Genomic DNA, 14,000 nt, shown 5'->3' with positions numbered 1-14,000 from the left:
AGGTAGTGCAGCAGCCTTTTGCAACACAAAACCCAAAATGGTTGTGGGGAACAAGGATTTATCTGCTCTGTCACAGCTAGTGACCCTGCAGGTAGAGCAGAGGCATGGCACGAAGGCAGGTGCCGTGCTGCCCAGAAGCCTGGTGCCAGCTCCTCTAAACCAGGCGAAGAGATCTCTGTTTAGTAGCAAAGACAAACTGGGGAGTCTGTCCGTGAGTGAATGGTCCTGTCTTTCCCCCACCAAAAAGCTAATAAAAGACACACTGTGCAAACAAACGTTTTGTTTTGTTTTTGAAAGGGAGCTATTTAATGCACTGTCAACTACTGTCAGAAAATAAACTTACGAGAAAAATTAGAGAGGAGAATTTATTTCCCTGGGATCAGCAGCTTGGAAATTTCAGGTGCCTGCGGGGCAGCTACAGTTTTGCAAGGCAGAAGTGAGGCATCAGATTTCACACGTGTCTGTGCTGTTTCTTATGGGTATATTATTTTTGTGGGGCTTTTTCAGATGTTTGTCTTTAATCCAAAATAAAGTGACTTCACTTACAAGGCTACAGCAAACCAATACTCTGTCATGCAGTACCTGCTATTACAAGATCCCTTTTTTGGCTGGTCCTAATGCACTTTTGTAATAAATTACATCACTACACTTCCTTCCTTCGTTCTGTCTTTATTTTAAAGCCAGCTGTGATCTTCCCTTTATTCTGGACCTAGAGCAAGACTTTGAGACTCAACTGATGACAAAAATATCTTAAAAGGCCATTCAGGTTTGTGAAGGGACATGTTGTGCTCACTTAAAAGCTGCAGCTCTGTTCTGAGTTACCCAGGTCCATTGCCCCCATCTTCAGCAGAACAGCCTTGTGTAATGGAGCAGGAGTGTGACATTAATGCCACTCACCATCCCTGAGATAGAGGACATGTCTGCATCTGCATCTGCCCTGTGGGGAATCTTTGCACAATACTCCTGGGCCAGGCTGCTGGGACCAGATCTCCTGTTTTGGGGACCATGTGTCTCAGCACCATGAAGCGGTGCAGTTCTGCATGCAGAGCCCAGAAACGATCAAGCTGCTGCTACACCAGCAGCATTTCGATTTGAAGGTGACAGAGACACTCCAAATGCTGTAATACTTCAGCAATAGCCAGTAATTAGTTTGCTGTTGCCCAAGAAGCTTCCTTACTCACTGACAGCAGCAGCGGCGTGCCCAGCGCTGCAGCTGGAGATGGGGTCTGCTGGGGCTGGTTGCTGCACAGGCACAGGCAGGAACACAGACGTCACTTGTTACACTCTCCAGCACTACAAGGCTATAATTAAGTCCCCTTTTTCCAGCAACTCTATGTAAGCCCGAGGGGATAAGCTGGCACTAAAGCCGGCAGGGAGTTTGCATCAGTACACAGAACAAAAGGGGAGACGTTCCCCCCACCACACTATTGTCTGTTTATTGAATGTACCTTCAGCTCTGCCGGGTATTTCCCAGCACGCAGGGCTAAAATGAGCCTGCACTTTTTTTGCTTCATCTCTTCAAGGGCAAATATACTGAGCCATTGATTAGGTTATTTTAGGATCGTGGCATGGTACAATTGCCTGTTGTTATTCTGGCAGTCATTTACCAGGAGCCAGTTATGCACATTTTACAAAGCTCTTCAAAAAACACAGCTACCTGAGAACACTTTCCGCAGCACGTTTCAGATGTGCCTTTGTGTGCAAGTTGTTTGTGTCTCAGCAGCAACCAAAAAGCCATTCGGATGTGTTGGTTGCTATAGTAATTACTTTCCTTGGGAGCTAAAATAATAGCTTACGGCTCCTGCAGCTCGCTGTTGTGTAAGCTGCCTTGAACCAGAGACATTTCTATTTTGTTTTGAAGGGGGCTGGGGACTATAATGTACACTGAGAGACAGAGACAGACTTTCCTTTCTATGGTCACACAGCTAATTTTGAATTAACCTTTGAAGAGGATGTGTCACAGGTCTAAAGGTACGAAAATATAAGCGCCATATGAAATGGTAGAACAGCCTTGTGGCTGATGGGGGTGACGATTCGGACTTGGTTTCCATTTATGTTACTGAAAACTGGTAGGAAAGGTACTGAGGGTTGTGCTGCAACCGGTTTTCAGTGCTGAGGGCCCTACAAAGCAAAGGGGGGCGGTGGGGAATCACAGGAGTTTCAAAAGCGCCTAAGCAGGTCAAAGCAGGAACGTGACAAGGAGGACGGCTCTGCATCGTTCAACATTTTTTCCACTGGTGACAGCAACGGTGCAGTAACTGTTGCATGGAGCTGCAGCTCTGGGGAGGGTAAGGGGTCTCGCTGCGGACAAAACAGCCTTTCAGAGCGATCCCACGGCTGGCAGATGCCAGCCCCCCCATCTGCAGGCACAGAACTTTTCTGACTGCCACGCTAAACTGCCGTCCTGTGCGCTGTGGGCTGTTGCTTGAGGAGCACAGTGCAGAAGCACTTCCCGGCAGCAGGACAAGCGCTGTGCTCCTGGCTCCACACGGTCACGGAGGGGGCACCGAACAGAAAGGCCTGGAAGTCGTCCTGGGCCCCAGCCCGGCGAGGCGGGGTGCTGTGCAGCTCACAGCCGGCCAGCTGGCATGGCATGGGCTCCTGCTGCCCGCCTGGGGCGCGGAGGGGGGCCGGGGCAAGCGGCACCACCAGCGGTCAGAGTGGTGGCCCTCCCGCATCAGGCAGCAGCTGCAGAGCCGCTGCAGCTCCGATTCATGAGTCACAGGGGTTGACCTACATAGGGTCCCAGCACCAGCGATGAGTATCAGTTTGGTTTTGCGGAGACCAGCAAGGGGAGGAGGGTATGAAAAATGGCTTGGAGAAGGGGGCAGGAGGAGCTAGGATGAGAGGAGAGAGGAAAAAAACAGGGAAAGCATTTTGCCTCACATGATGTCCTAGAAAATTCGCTCTTAGATGTGTACTCCACCACGTTAGCAACTGGCTGGGAGATGCCAAAGGGAGATAAAAGAGCTGCATCATCTGCTAGAGGCTGCGAACACCAACAGTTCCTGTGCGAGCAACAGCGGCGTGCAAAGGTGCAGGGAGGGAGGGTATTTGGGGAAACCACAGGACAAAACTAGGCCTTCGGATGTGATGGGGGTGTGCCTGGCTTGCAGGCAGCAGGTGATAAGAACTTAGTTCACACATATGGAGGTGCAGATTCCCCCCATGCCCCCCCGCTAAATTTAGGCATAGCATACACACAGGTTTTGTGCCTACAGTTTTGCTGCTGAAGTGTAAAGCTTTACTGCAGAGGTAAAGCAACTTACCAGGGAGTTGTACGAGCAACCCCTTCTCCCCAGGCAATGCTGGATAAAGCCCATGGCTTTGGCGTGCCCACACGTTTCTACACAAGGCTTGTATCTAAGGGCACCGGTACAACTAAAGCCAGGCGGCTTTTTGTGGAGGGATAGTCCTGGAAAGCCAGAGGTGATGCTGCCTTGCAGTGGGTGGCAGGCCAGGACTGCTGCGAGGACCGAGCCACGGCCTCTGTGCTTGCAGCAAGCTGCGGGGCCCTGTGGAGGCAGGGAGAGCCCGTGGGTGCTGGGCACAGGGGGGCCCAGCCTGGCCCCCTGCCCTTCCAGCCCTGGGCGGACACACCGCACCCAGCCCGCAGCTGACACCAGGCTGGCTGCAAGTCAAGAGGACATAATTTTGGGGTTCTCAGGCCCTGTTCCTCTCACAGTGTGAAGGGCACCAAGATTACTTGTGTAGTGCCTCTAAGGATAATGCTCAAAGATCATGGAAATCCCAGGGTAAGACAGGATGATAGACTTTGTCAAGGAACCCCCTGAAAATAATGATGCTGGAAATCTCGAAATGCTTCACTGCAAGGACTCGTGGCTCTTTATTTTCTTTTTTTTATTTTTTTTAAATGATTAGAGAGCCAAACTTTTAATACGTAAGTCTGTGCATGTTTCAGCTATATTTAAACATTCACATTTAAATCTAACATTTAAAGTGTCTGTTCTGTGTTAAACTTGTGATGTTTCAATTTTTTTAATCTGAGAATTTCCTATGGCCTTTTTATAAAGCTCTTGACCTAAGGTTTCTGCTGTTGTATCAGAAAATTTGGCTGCCTTTTTAGCCCTGGTGGATTGCGGTGTACCAAAATCTTAAAATTGTCACTGAAGCACTCCAGTGGAAACAGCATTTAAAATACAAAATACTAAACGCAAGGGGGGGGGGAAGTATTTCTCTGGCAAGATTTATGAAACAATAAAGTAAATTGAAAGGCATACGAAGATAAAATTTTACAATCAATCCAATGTATTACCTGATTCTATAGATTATCATCTGTCTTTGAAACACACCACCTGTGTTTACTGTGACCAACACCTGCAGTTTTAGCAGAGTAACAAAATCTCTTTCTTTACCCAAAACAGAGTCAGGTGTGGGAGAATCTTGGCTTACCTTAAACAGGAAATCTGCAGCCATCACGAGGACTTAAAATCATAACTAAAAACATGATCCAAGTATGAGAAACAGTCTCAAGTTACCACTAGGCAAAGAAAATAGCTCAGACTGTTTTAACCACAAAACCCATTACTTCTGATTTTTAAGCCAGGGTGTGGAGGCAGCAGGACAGGCCTAAGTCATGACTTGATTTCTAGGATGGGCAGTACTGGTCTAAAGAATGATTAATGAGAGTATTCCTGGATGACTAGATATTTCTTCGAGTTAAACTGGGGGTAAATTTTGTCATTATTTGATATTTGGCATTTGTAATGAGCTGCTAATGACACAGAACATGCACTTTACAAAGCCTTGTTGTATTAAAAGCAGAAATGGCAGCTATGTTAAAAACTTGGGGAAGGCTGCAAAAACCTTCCTCTGCTGGAGAAGTAGTTTGTACTAGGTAAGTATTCTTGCTGGTATAATTATGATTTATTCTCAGCAGCAACTTTTCTTCAGTGCAGACATCATAAGACAAAAAAAGAACCTTGAAAGTTTGCTCACACACGCCACTAAGATGACTTCTCTTATGTGGCCAGTAGCCTGTCTAAACGTGTGGCTCAGCTGGACAATGCATGAATGCTCCTGTGAAGTGGAGTGTGGAAAGATGAAGTGCATCACCCACGAAAGTGTGTTAAGGAGACCCGAAGGACATGCTTCATCAAGTGCAACATCCTAGCCAAGTCACTAGAGCTCTTCAAGAGTCAGCCAACAATGCTCCACAGACCTTACTTGTATCAACAGCATTTCCTCAGGCAGGGTGTGCAAGCTGAAGGAGTAGTCGTGGAGTAGCTCAGGTGGTGAGCTATACTGCAATTGTGTAAGAGAAAGCTGTCTGCATAAAGATACCTAGATGCCTTCACTGAGCCTGATTCCTCCAGCCCCATCACAATATTGTCATCTTTGGCTGGCAGCAGCAGCAGCAGCAGCAGCCGTGTAATTGACACAGGTTTAGATGCTGTCAGTTAGGGCGAAGTGAAAGTGGGATTTCTTGGGTTTTTTTTCTTTTTCTTTTTCCTCTTTGTGAAGACAATTGAATCAATACTTGGGAACTCAACCCCTTGGTTGCAGTCAAAATCCTTGCGCTAGTTAGTGCCTTGCTTGGGGAGTCTGGGAAAGTGGCAAAAGTTGTGTTACAGGCAAATCGCAAAGGATTTATGTCAAGGCTAACTAAGTGAAATGGTACAAAATGTTTTATTTTGCTTTGGCTAGCAGAACATTCTTTGCAATGGGCAAAAATAAGTGGAGATAACATTGTAATGATAATCTATAAAACTAGTCCTCATGCACCGCATTCAGCATACAGCACAAGGATGTTAGTAAGCAGAACTGCTTTGAGCTTACAAAGTATTTGTGCTGTACAAGGTACGTGAAACCACTCTGGGAGCCCAAGCAGAGATATCTGTAAGACGTTGGTGAGTGCTCTGAGGAGGAAGCATCTCCAGCCAGCATGAGAGTGGGGAAGCCTCTGCACGGCACCCAGTCTCTCCCCGTGGACCTTCTTGCTTACCGGTCAGTTCAAAATTCATCACCAAGTTGCACGGATGCCACAGCAAGCAAACTAGTCCAGTGGTGCTCTCTATCTGGGATGGAAAGAGACAAAGGATATCAAGAGTAGAAATAAAATACAGTAACTTCTAGGAAAGCACCTAGCTCTCAAGACATTCTCTCACTTAGACACTGAGCCTTATGCTCCAGTTAATTTTCCACCATCAAAGAGCAAGACACAAAGCACAGAACACCAATTTAACGTCTATTTTAGAAATGCATGCCCTTTCTGGTAGCTCTTCTTTACAGGTACTTACCAAATGGTGATTCTGGGAAATAACCCCTGCTTCACAAATTGATCGCTACTCATTCTTAGGAACTCTTGGCTAATATAAACTCAGAATTGTGTCCCATTCCTCCCTGGGGAATGCAACACCCGGAATGAAAAACGCTTCCAAAATCTGACTTTAAAATGGAGCTGCAGAGAGGGAGTACAGTCTGGTGTCTGGATAACTGTGCCCACAGATGGCAGTTCAGGTTGTAAGCAGAAGTCGCAGCTGGCTAAGGGCATGATTTGTGTCAGTGCGACAGGAAAGCTGTCTGCCTCGTCAGCAGGAGAAGCCAGCCCAGGATTATTTTGTGTGAGCAGCCCTGGCAGCATTATAGTGACAGGTAGGCAAGGGCCTCTTACCCTGGCAGACCATGCTGGTCAGCCCTCTTTTCTCTCTGCACACTAGGACACCCCAGTGTCCTGCTCACTGCTCTGTGGTTCTGTGTCCGCATTTCCTGAGCCAGGCAGGACAAGGAAGCTGCCTGGGTTTCTTTCAGAGCACTTTGCTGTGTGCAGGGCACAGCCAACATGTTTGCAAATGAACTGTTGGTACAGTGCAAAGTCTTTGATTTCATGGGACCAGGGATGTGTGTAGCAGCTGCAGGACTGACTTTAGGCATAGGCAAAGGCGTTTTTTCTAGGACAGCAAGGCACCCATGCCTCTGCAGCTTATTTCACCTACAGCAGAGCCCTGGAGAGATCAGCTAGCCCTGCTGCCAAGAGGGGGTGTGGAATGGCTGCTCTGAGTCACAAACAAAGCAGCTCTCTGGCACATCTATATGGCACTGGAGTTACCCACCTCTTTTGGACTTGGCAACAGATCAGCAACCTGCCAGCAAAAGGAGTAAGTTTCAGAACTGCAGCTATTTAATGCTACAGCCCAGAAGAAGCAGAACTAGCCCTGGATGGGGATGTGAAAGTGCCGCTACAGTGTCTTGAAGAATAAATGGTGTCTACTATTTATGCAGAGAAAGGTGATCTGAACCAGCGGTGGGGAAGTATTGACTAGGTGGGTACATTACGCTGTCCATCCAAGAAAGAATGCTGGTAGCCAGCCAAACAATAAAGGTAAGAACCCAAACATCACCACCACCACCCACCCTGAGGGCCCCACACCTGGGTGACAGCTGTAACACTGGGGCTTCTGCCTCTGCTGTGGCTGCGCTGGCGCAAATGGGTGTAGCAGCTCTGATCTGCTGTGGTACCTCTGCTGTGCTCAGGTCTGAAAAGTACCACAGGATGACCCATCAGGTTGCCTCGTTAGCTTTTTCATAGAGGAAAATCACACATGCTGTAGCTTACAAAGAAAAAGAATTAAGCATGCAAAGTCAAAAACATACATAATGGAAAATGCCAAGATGAAAGTTGCAAATGCAGGCTGATCTTTTCCCCTAATGCCTAACTTGTTGTGATAAGGATTTTAACTTTACAGACATTGATTGATTTGCTCATGGGGCCTTCGCCTCGCGTGGTGTGCGGGACAGGCTGTGCCCAGGCAGCGAGCGCCAGCCTTTGCGCGCAGGGAGCCCGGGCTGTGCGTGGATCATGCTCCTCAGCTCTTCCTCTGCTAAAAGAATGACTTGTTTTCTGCTGAGTATTTGTCACTACTGCAGAGAAGTGTGCCGCTGCCATGCGAGGTGAGCAGGCGCTGCAGCCTGCTGCAGAGGTAGAGGCCTGAGGTGGACAGCTCTTTGGCCAGGTCTGTTCTTGATACTTTCCAAGGGACCATTTGAAATGAGTAAGGCCTGACTGCACAGATAATGCGATTTTATTTCATGCTCAGTTCCGAAAATTACTTCTGAGGTTGTCAGCTCAGGTATAAAAAAATGAGGACAAAACACTGAGCAACTGTAAGCAACTGGTTTCAGTGACTTGCGCAGTATTCCATCAGTCTGAGGAGAAAGAAAGTGGTGTCATCGCTTTTAAACTCTGTGTGTGTGTGTGCGCGCACACTGACTCTACGTACAGAAGAGCAGTGGTAATAAACTCAAGTGCTTGAAAACTTTGTGTCAGAACACCCAAAAGAAAACCTGAGATTTGCTTGTGAGATTTTATGGATCATGTGTTTGACCTGCGTGACTACAGTTGTGTTGCCCCTGGCATGGAAGCATTTAGGAATCATGTTTTTCAGTTGCAATCAAAGGAACTAAAATATTTTTCCAGAAGTACTGACCAGACAGAGGTAAACTTTTCCAAGTTTACTTAGAATTAAACTAGGAGTTACCTGGAATTTGATGCTTTAAGAAATGATAAAAGTCACAATATTTGTGATCCTTTTGAAAGCGCTGGTAACAGTGCGAGGCTTGGTAATTCTGCTGTGTAAGGCAATGCTTTTAAGCCCTTACTGCTCGGTGTATCTGACCTCTACCGCAGCTGTTTATAGACCCAAGTGCAAACTAATTTAGGTATTCAAGCCACTGTCAAACATGCTGAGAAGTCGTAGTTTCTCTTGACAACAACTACTGTATTGCACGCTTAGTACTTCTAGGTAGAACAAGTACCTAAATGTAGGGGTCTATAAACTGCTGGTGGATTGAAGAGGGTAGCAAGAGCAAGGAGCTGTAATTTCTGTCCAGCCTAGAGGAGAACATGGATAAATCCAAATCAAAATAATAAAAAATAAGAACTGAGAAAAATTTTCCTGTTCAGTTTGGCTGAGTATATTGGTGTTTTCACCATCCCTCTGCAGCTGAGGTAGTGGTAACTTCCAGCAGGAGGGTGGTCAGAGCACTAATTTCTTAAGCTGTTGAGACTAAATTTAAAAAAGGAACAAAACCCCTGCATGTTCATGCCTCAGCTGCAGATAATGTACACCAGTGTCACCTTCCTTCACATTGCTACATGCCAGACTTGCCATTCAACCTGCATGATATGTGCGCATATAACTTTGTTATTCTACCGACTGTCGGTGGGCTCCTGAGTTTTTGGTAAAAAGGGATAAGTCAAAATTATTAATGCGGGAAAGCCAAGCTAATTAGCAGTGTTGGAAGGGAGGACTTAAGCCTTGAACATGCAAACTCCAGCAGTGCAAAACTTACCAAGACCTGTCGCCATCCCCTCCAAGTCAAGACCCATCCTTGGTCAGAATGGCTGAGTTTTGGCTGAGCAAGAACTATAGAATGAAACTGCAGCAGCAGAGCCTCACTCGCCACCAATATGCACTTACATGAGCCATGAGGCACCCTTACTGGTAGGGCTCAGGAGCTCCTGCTCCTCCCACCCTGTCGTGCTGGCATCCACCCCTCCACCCCACCCCCCCCCCCACCCCCCCCCCCCACCCCCCCCACCCCCCGGCGCTTGCCTTCTGCACTGTGCTGTGGCAGCAAAGCTTGGCAGAACTCTCCCCGTCTACACTGATCTAGCCCTGTGGTGAAATTACTTTTCCTTCAGAATGGCATTTTCTTGGTTTCAGTCTTTGACTGAGGCTTCTGCAGTTGGATGCCCTCAGCTGCAACAGCTTGTGTCAGCAGCAGACACAACATGCCAGAGGGGGAGAACCGTGACTAACAGCCCTCATGTCGATGTGTTGAGAAATGTGCTGACATTTCCCCCACAAGCCGCATATCTACTTGTGATTCTCCTCAAGCTCCAGGGAAGTCCACGGCATTGGTTTCCATCAAACATGCGTGTGAAAACATGCAGCCTGGGGGTGAGCCATAATGACATTGACATCAGAGAACTGATCGCTATAGGAGAACGTTTATAGAAGCAAAAAGTATAAAGCCGGGGGCGGGGGGGGGGAGGGGGGGCGGGGAGGGAGGAGGAAGACTAGGCAAGTGCCGGCTTAGGACTATTAAACAGAAAGGTATGGAAGTGGCTTCTGACTTAGAAGACCCTTAAACTGCTGATGGCCAGAAACTGGAAAGTATACCCGGGAACGCTCACTCCATGCATTTCGTATTTCAGATGTTGCTAGATGCACCCTACTGCTGGCATCTCTCCAGTATGAGATGCTTTGGTGTCTTTGGTCTGACCCATTTTTGTGTCACCTCTTGCTAACTCTGCTGAAAAGGGTAGATCAGGTCTTAGTGTAATATCACCCCTAACACAACACGGTGATGTGGGATGGCCACGGGACAAGTTTCACTTCCCGTTTGAAAGTCTTATCCAAACCATTTTTAGGTGTCACCTTTGTGTTAACCATCACACTATGAATGTCATTACTAGATCAACTCATGCTAATTATTTTTCCTTTGTGGCCAAGTGAACTAAAACCTTTTCCTGTTTCCATTCTGTTACTCGCATTCCCAATGTATCTAAATACACTGATCTTAGCACTGGAAGTGTAATGTGCATGGTAAGAAACATTCCTTGCTACAATGAGCTAATAGCTTAATGGAATATAAACTACAGTAAAGGATGTCAGAAACACAAGGCAAGAAAGGAAGAGGAGAGAAAACTGTACTGGTAACAACATGTACTTCCAAACTATGTGCCTAATTAGGTGGTTTAAATTTCTACCGGGTTTGGGGATTTTTTTTCATGTCATTGTTCCGCTCCTTATGTAATTATGTGGTTGTACTTGACTGCACAGTGGTAAGCAAATAACACCAATTGCTTTTCTTATTGGAGGGCAGTGGACTGCAACCATGACTTATGTTTATCAGCTCCAGGTAATAAAAATTGTATGAAAAGAACTATTTCAGGCAGCAGTAGCACCTTTCATCTCCCTCTCTCTCTTTTGTACAGAAGAGGCAGGTCTGACAAGCAACAGAACAGTGAACTCCTTCTGCTGAGTCAGATGCTCAGACTTACATAACTGGGATGTATTTCCATATTCCCTCCCTGCTTTCATATGCATGAAGCACAGACAGAACAAATGACTGCTCCAAGGCTGCTCACAGTAGCTTAGTGTGGAAGCCTCAATGTTGCAACTTAAATATGAAAAATATCTTGACATCTCCACTGTGGAATAATTAAATACCACATTCAGTCAGCAAAGCAGGGCCTGCTACCAAGTGCCAAGGGAGTCCATACATTGCACAGAAGCATGCTGAAACTTTCCTGTTTCTTGGAACACTCAGTAAATCAGAATTTGGTCAAACAGTAAGTCATTTCCTCATTTTCGGAAAAGTTATTTTAAAGACATGGTGGGAAAGAAAATGTAATTATTGCATAAAATCTAATCGTGGCAGCATTTCAATGCCATTTTCTGACTATAACTCTGGTATGTTCTGTGATTTCTCAGGCAGTTACTTTTTGCAACAGTATGGTGTAAATGTCTGCTAAAATCCCAGAGCTCTAGCACATAAAACTAATTTACTAGAACTTCATCTGGCAAGTAAGCATTTATGCCTGTAGCAGAAATATTGGTACTGCGTTTAGAAATAAGTGCCAAGAAAAGTGAGTTTAATGTTCAGAGACAGCATGTTCCTCAGTGACTATTTGAACCTACAACAGATGTATGGACAGCTTCAGCCCTGTGGATTGTATGGCCTCAAAGTTTTAATGAACTTTTGTTAAAAATGAAAAACAGGTAGAAGTATAAGAAATACTGAAATAAAAACATTTATTTCATTTATTAAATTAAGAAACAAAGACCGAAAAGAAAACAAAAAGGTGAGAAACACAGCAAGTTAAATCAAACATATGTATATGTAGATAAGATGATTAGATAAGCTACCTGAGAGATGTAAATTCGCATCTTGTCAGGCAGAATGGGAAACAGAATCTCCTCCCACTTCTTGGAGGAGTGCCTTTACCACTGGGTTTCAGGATAACAGAAAATGTTTAAAGAGCAAACCGTTTGCTTTCTTTTCTAGCTTACAAGTACCATTGCAGGTTGAACGACATGACAAGCGTGCGTTTGGGGTTTTTTTCCCCTCACCAAAACAAGATGAAAAGAATAACATTTATTTTGATTGCCTTCTGAATAACTTCCCTCCCTCTTATTTGGTTGCCCAACTGAAAAAGCAATTACCCACACAATCCTATACCCATTCTCCACTGACCTGCTTTCAGCAGGGTTCCACTCCACATCCACCTGGGTTTGGCAGCCACAGCAGCAGAAACTAATTCAGCTAGAAAATCCTGCAGGCCACTTACAGCGTTGAGTCTTCTTTCTGTGCCTCCATCTACAAGGAAGCCTTCTCCCTGACAAACTGGCAAGGTACAGACTGGATAGGTGGTCTGCAAGATGGGTAGAAAATTGGCTAACGGGCTGCATTCAGAGGGTGGTGATCAATGTTACTTACTCAGGCTGGCAGCCTGTCCCAAGTGGGGTCCCCCAGGGATTGGCACTGCGCCCCACGCTGTTTATCTTCACAAATGATCTGGATGATGGGCTTGGAAGAAAGCACCTCCACCAAGCCTGCTAATGGCAATAAACTGAGCAGCGAGGTGGACACATGAGAAGGGAGAGCTACCATACAGAAGACCTTGACAGGGCTAGGAAAACAAGTGCAAAGTCCTGCACGTGGGCTGACGTAAATGAAGAGCCCAGTACAGGCTGGGAGCTGTGTGTGGCTGGGTAGCACCCTTGCTGAAAGGCACCTGGGGGTCCTGGCGGACAACAAGCCAAATATGAATCAGCAGCGTGCTGCTGGAGCAAGGAAGGCAGGTCAGCTCCTGGGCTGCATCTACAGGGGTATTACTAGCACCGATAGAGATGTGATCTTCCCACTCTATTCAGTGCTTATCAGACCATGCCTGGGGTACTGTGTCCAGTTCTGGTCCCCGTATTTCAAGAAAAACATGGACAGACTGGAGAGGGTCTGAAGGAGGGCCACAAAGAAGATAAAAAGGCAAGGCAGCCTGGCCTGTGAGGAAAGACTGAAGGAGCTAGGCCTCATCTCCCTGGAGGAGAGAAGGCTTGGTGGGGGCCTCATTGCAGTAATCCAGTACTTCAGGAGTGGCTACAAAGAGGATGGAAGCTCTTCACAAGGAGCCATATGGAGAAGACGAGGGGCAACCTGTTTTGTTTTGTTTTTTTTTTACTGTGAGAACAACCAAAGGCTGGAACCCAGGCCCATGGCAGAGTCCCCATCACTGGAGGTTTTCACCATGCCGCTGGGCAGCGCGCTGAACAACCTCACCTAGGCTCCCTGCCACGAAGGGCTGGACCAGATGATGCTACCAGCTCCCTCCCAGCCTGGGCCAGCCGATGGTTCTGACTCTGCAGAGCGGCAGGGGCTCCCGGGGCCACCTTCAGCAGCAGGGAACCCCCAGCCGACCCACCCGGCGCTGGCGCTGCCACACAGGCCCATACGCAGCGCCGACGGGGGCGGCCCAGGCTGCCAGACCCCGCGCCCACCGCGTCTGCGGGGCCCGCTCGGCGCCGTGCCGTCCTCACCCGGCGGGCGCCGCGGGCCCACGCCGACAGGCACCGAGCTGCCCCCCCGAGCCGGCCACAGGGCTGCTGCGGACTGGGCGCCCCGGCCGCGGCCCCCTGAGGGCCCCGTGACCTTGGCGGCTCAGGGCCGCGGCGCGGCCCGCCGGGGCTCACCACCGGGACACGGAGCGCGCCGCCCAGCCGGGACCCGCAGCGCCGGGTGAGAGACAATAGCCGGTAGGAGCAGGCGGCCGCGGCCGAGCCCCCCGTGCGGGACGCGAGCCCTCAGGCCGCCGCACCGCCCCCTCCCGGGCATCAAAGCGCGAGGGCGGGGAAGGAGGGGGCGGTGCGGTCTCCTGGCGCGGTGACGGGCACGCGGGCCGGCCAGTCGACGTGCCGACAGCGCCCGATGGGCAGGCCCACTGGCCTATCGCCTCGGCGTCTCCGCCCCCTCCC

This window comes from Falco punctatus, assembly GCF_963210335.1.
Source record: "Falco punctatus genome assembly, chromosome: 5".
NCBI classification, from domain to species: Eukaryota; Metazoa; Chordata; class Aves; order Falconiformes; family Falconidae; genus Falco; species Falco punctatus.
Note: the sequence above shows the minus strand (reverse complement) of the source record.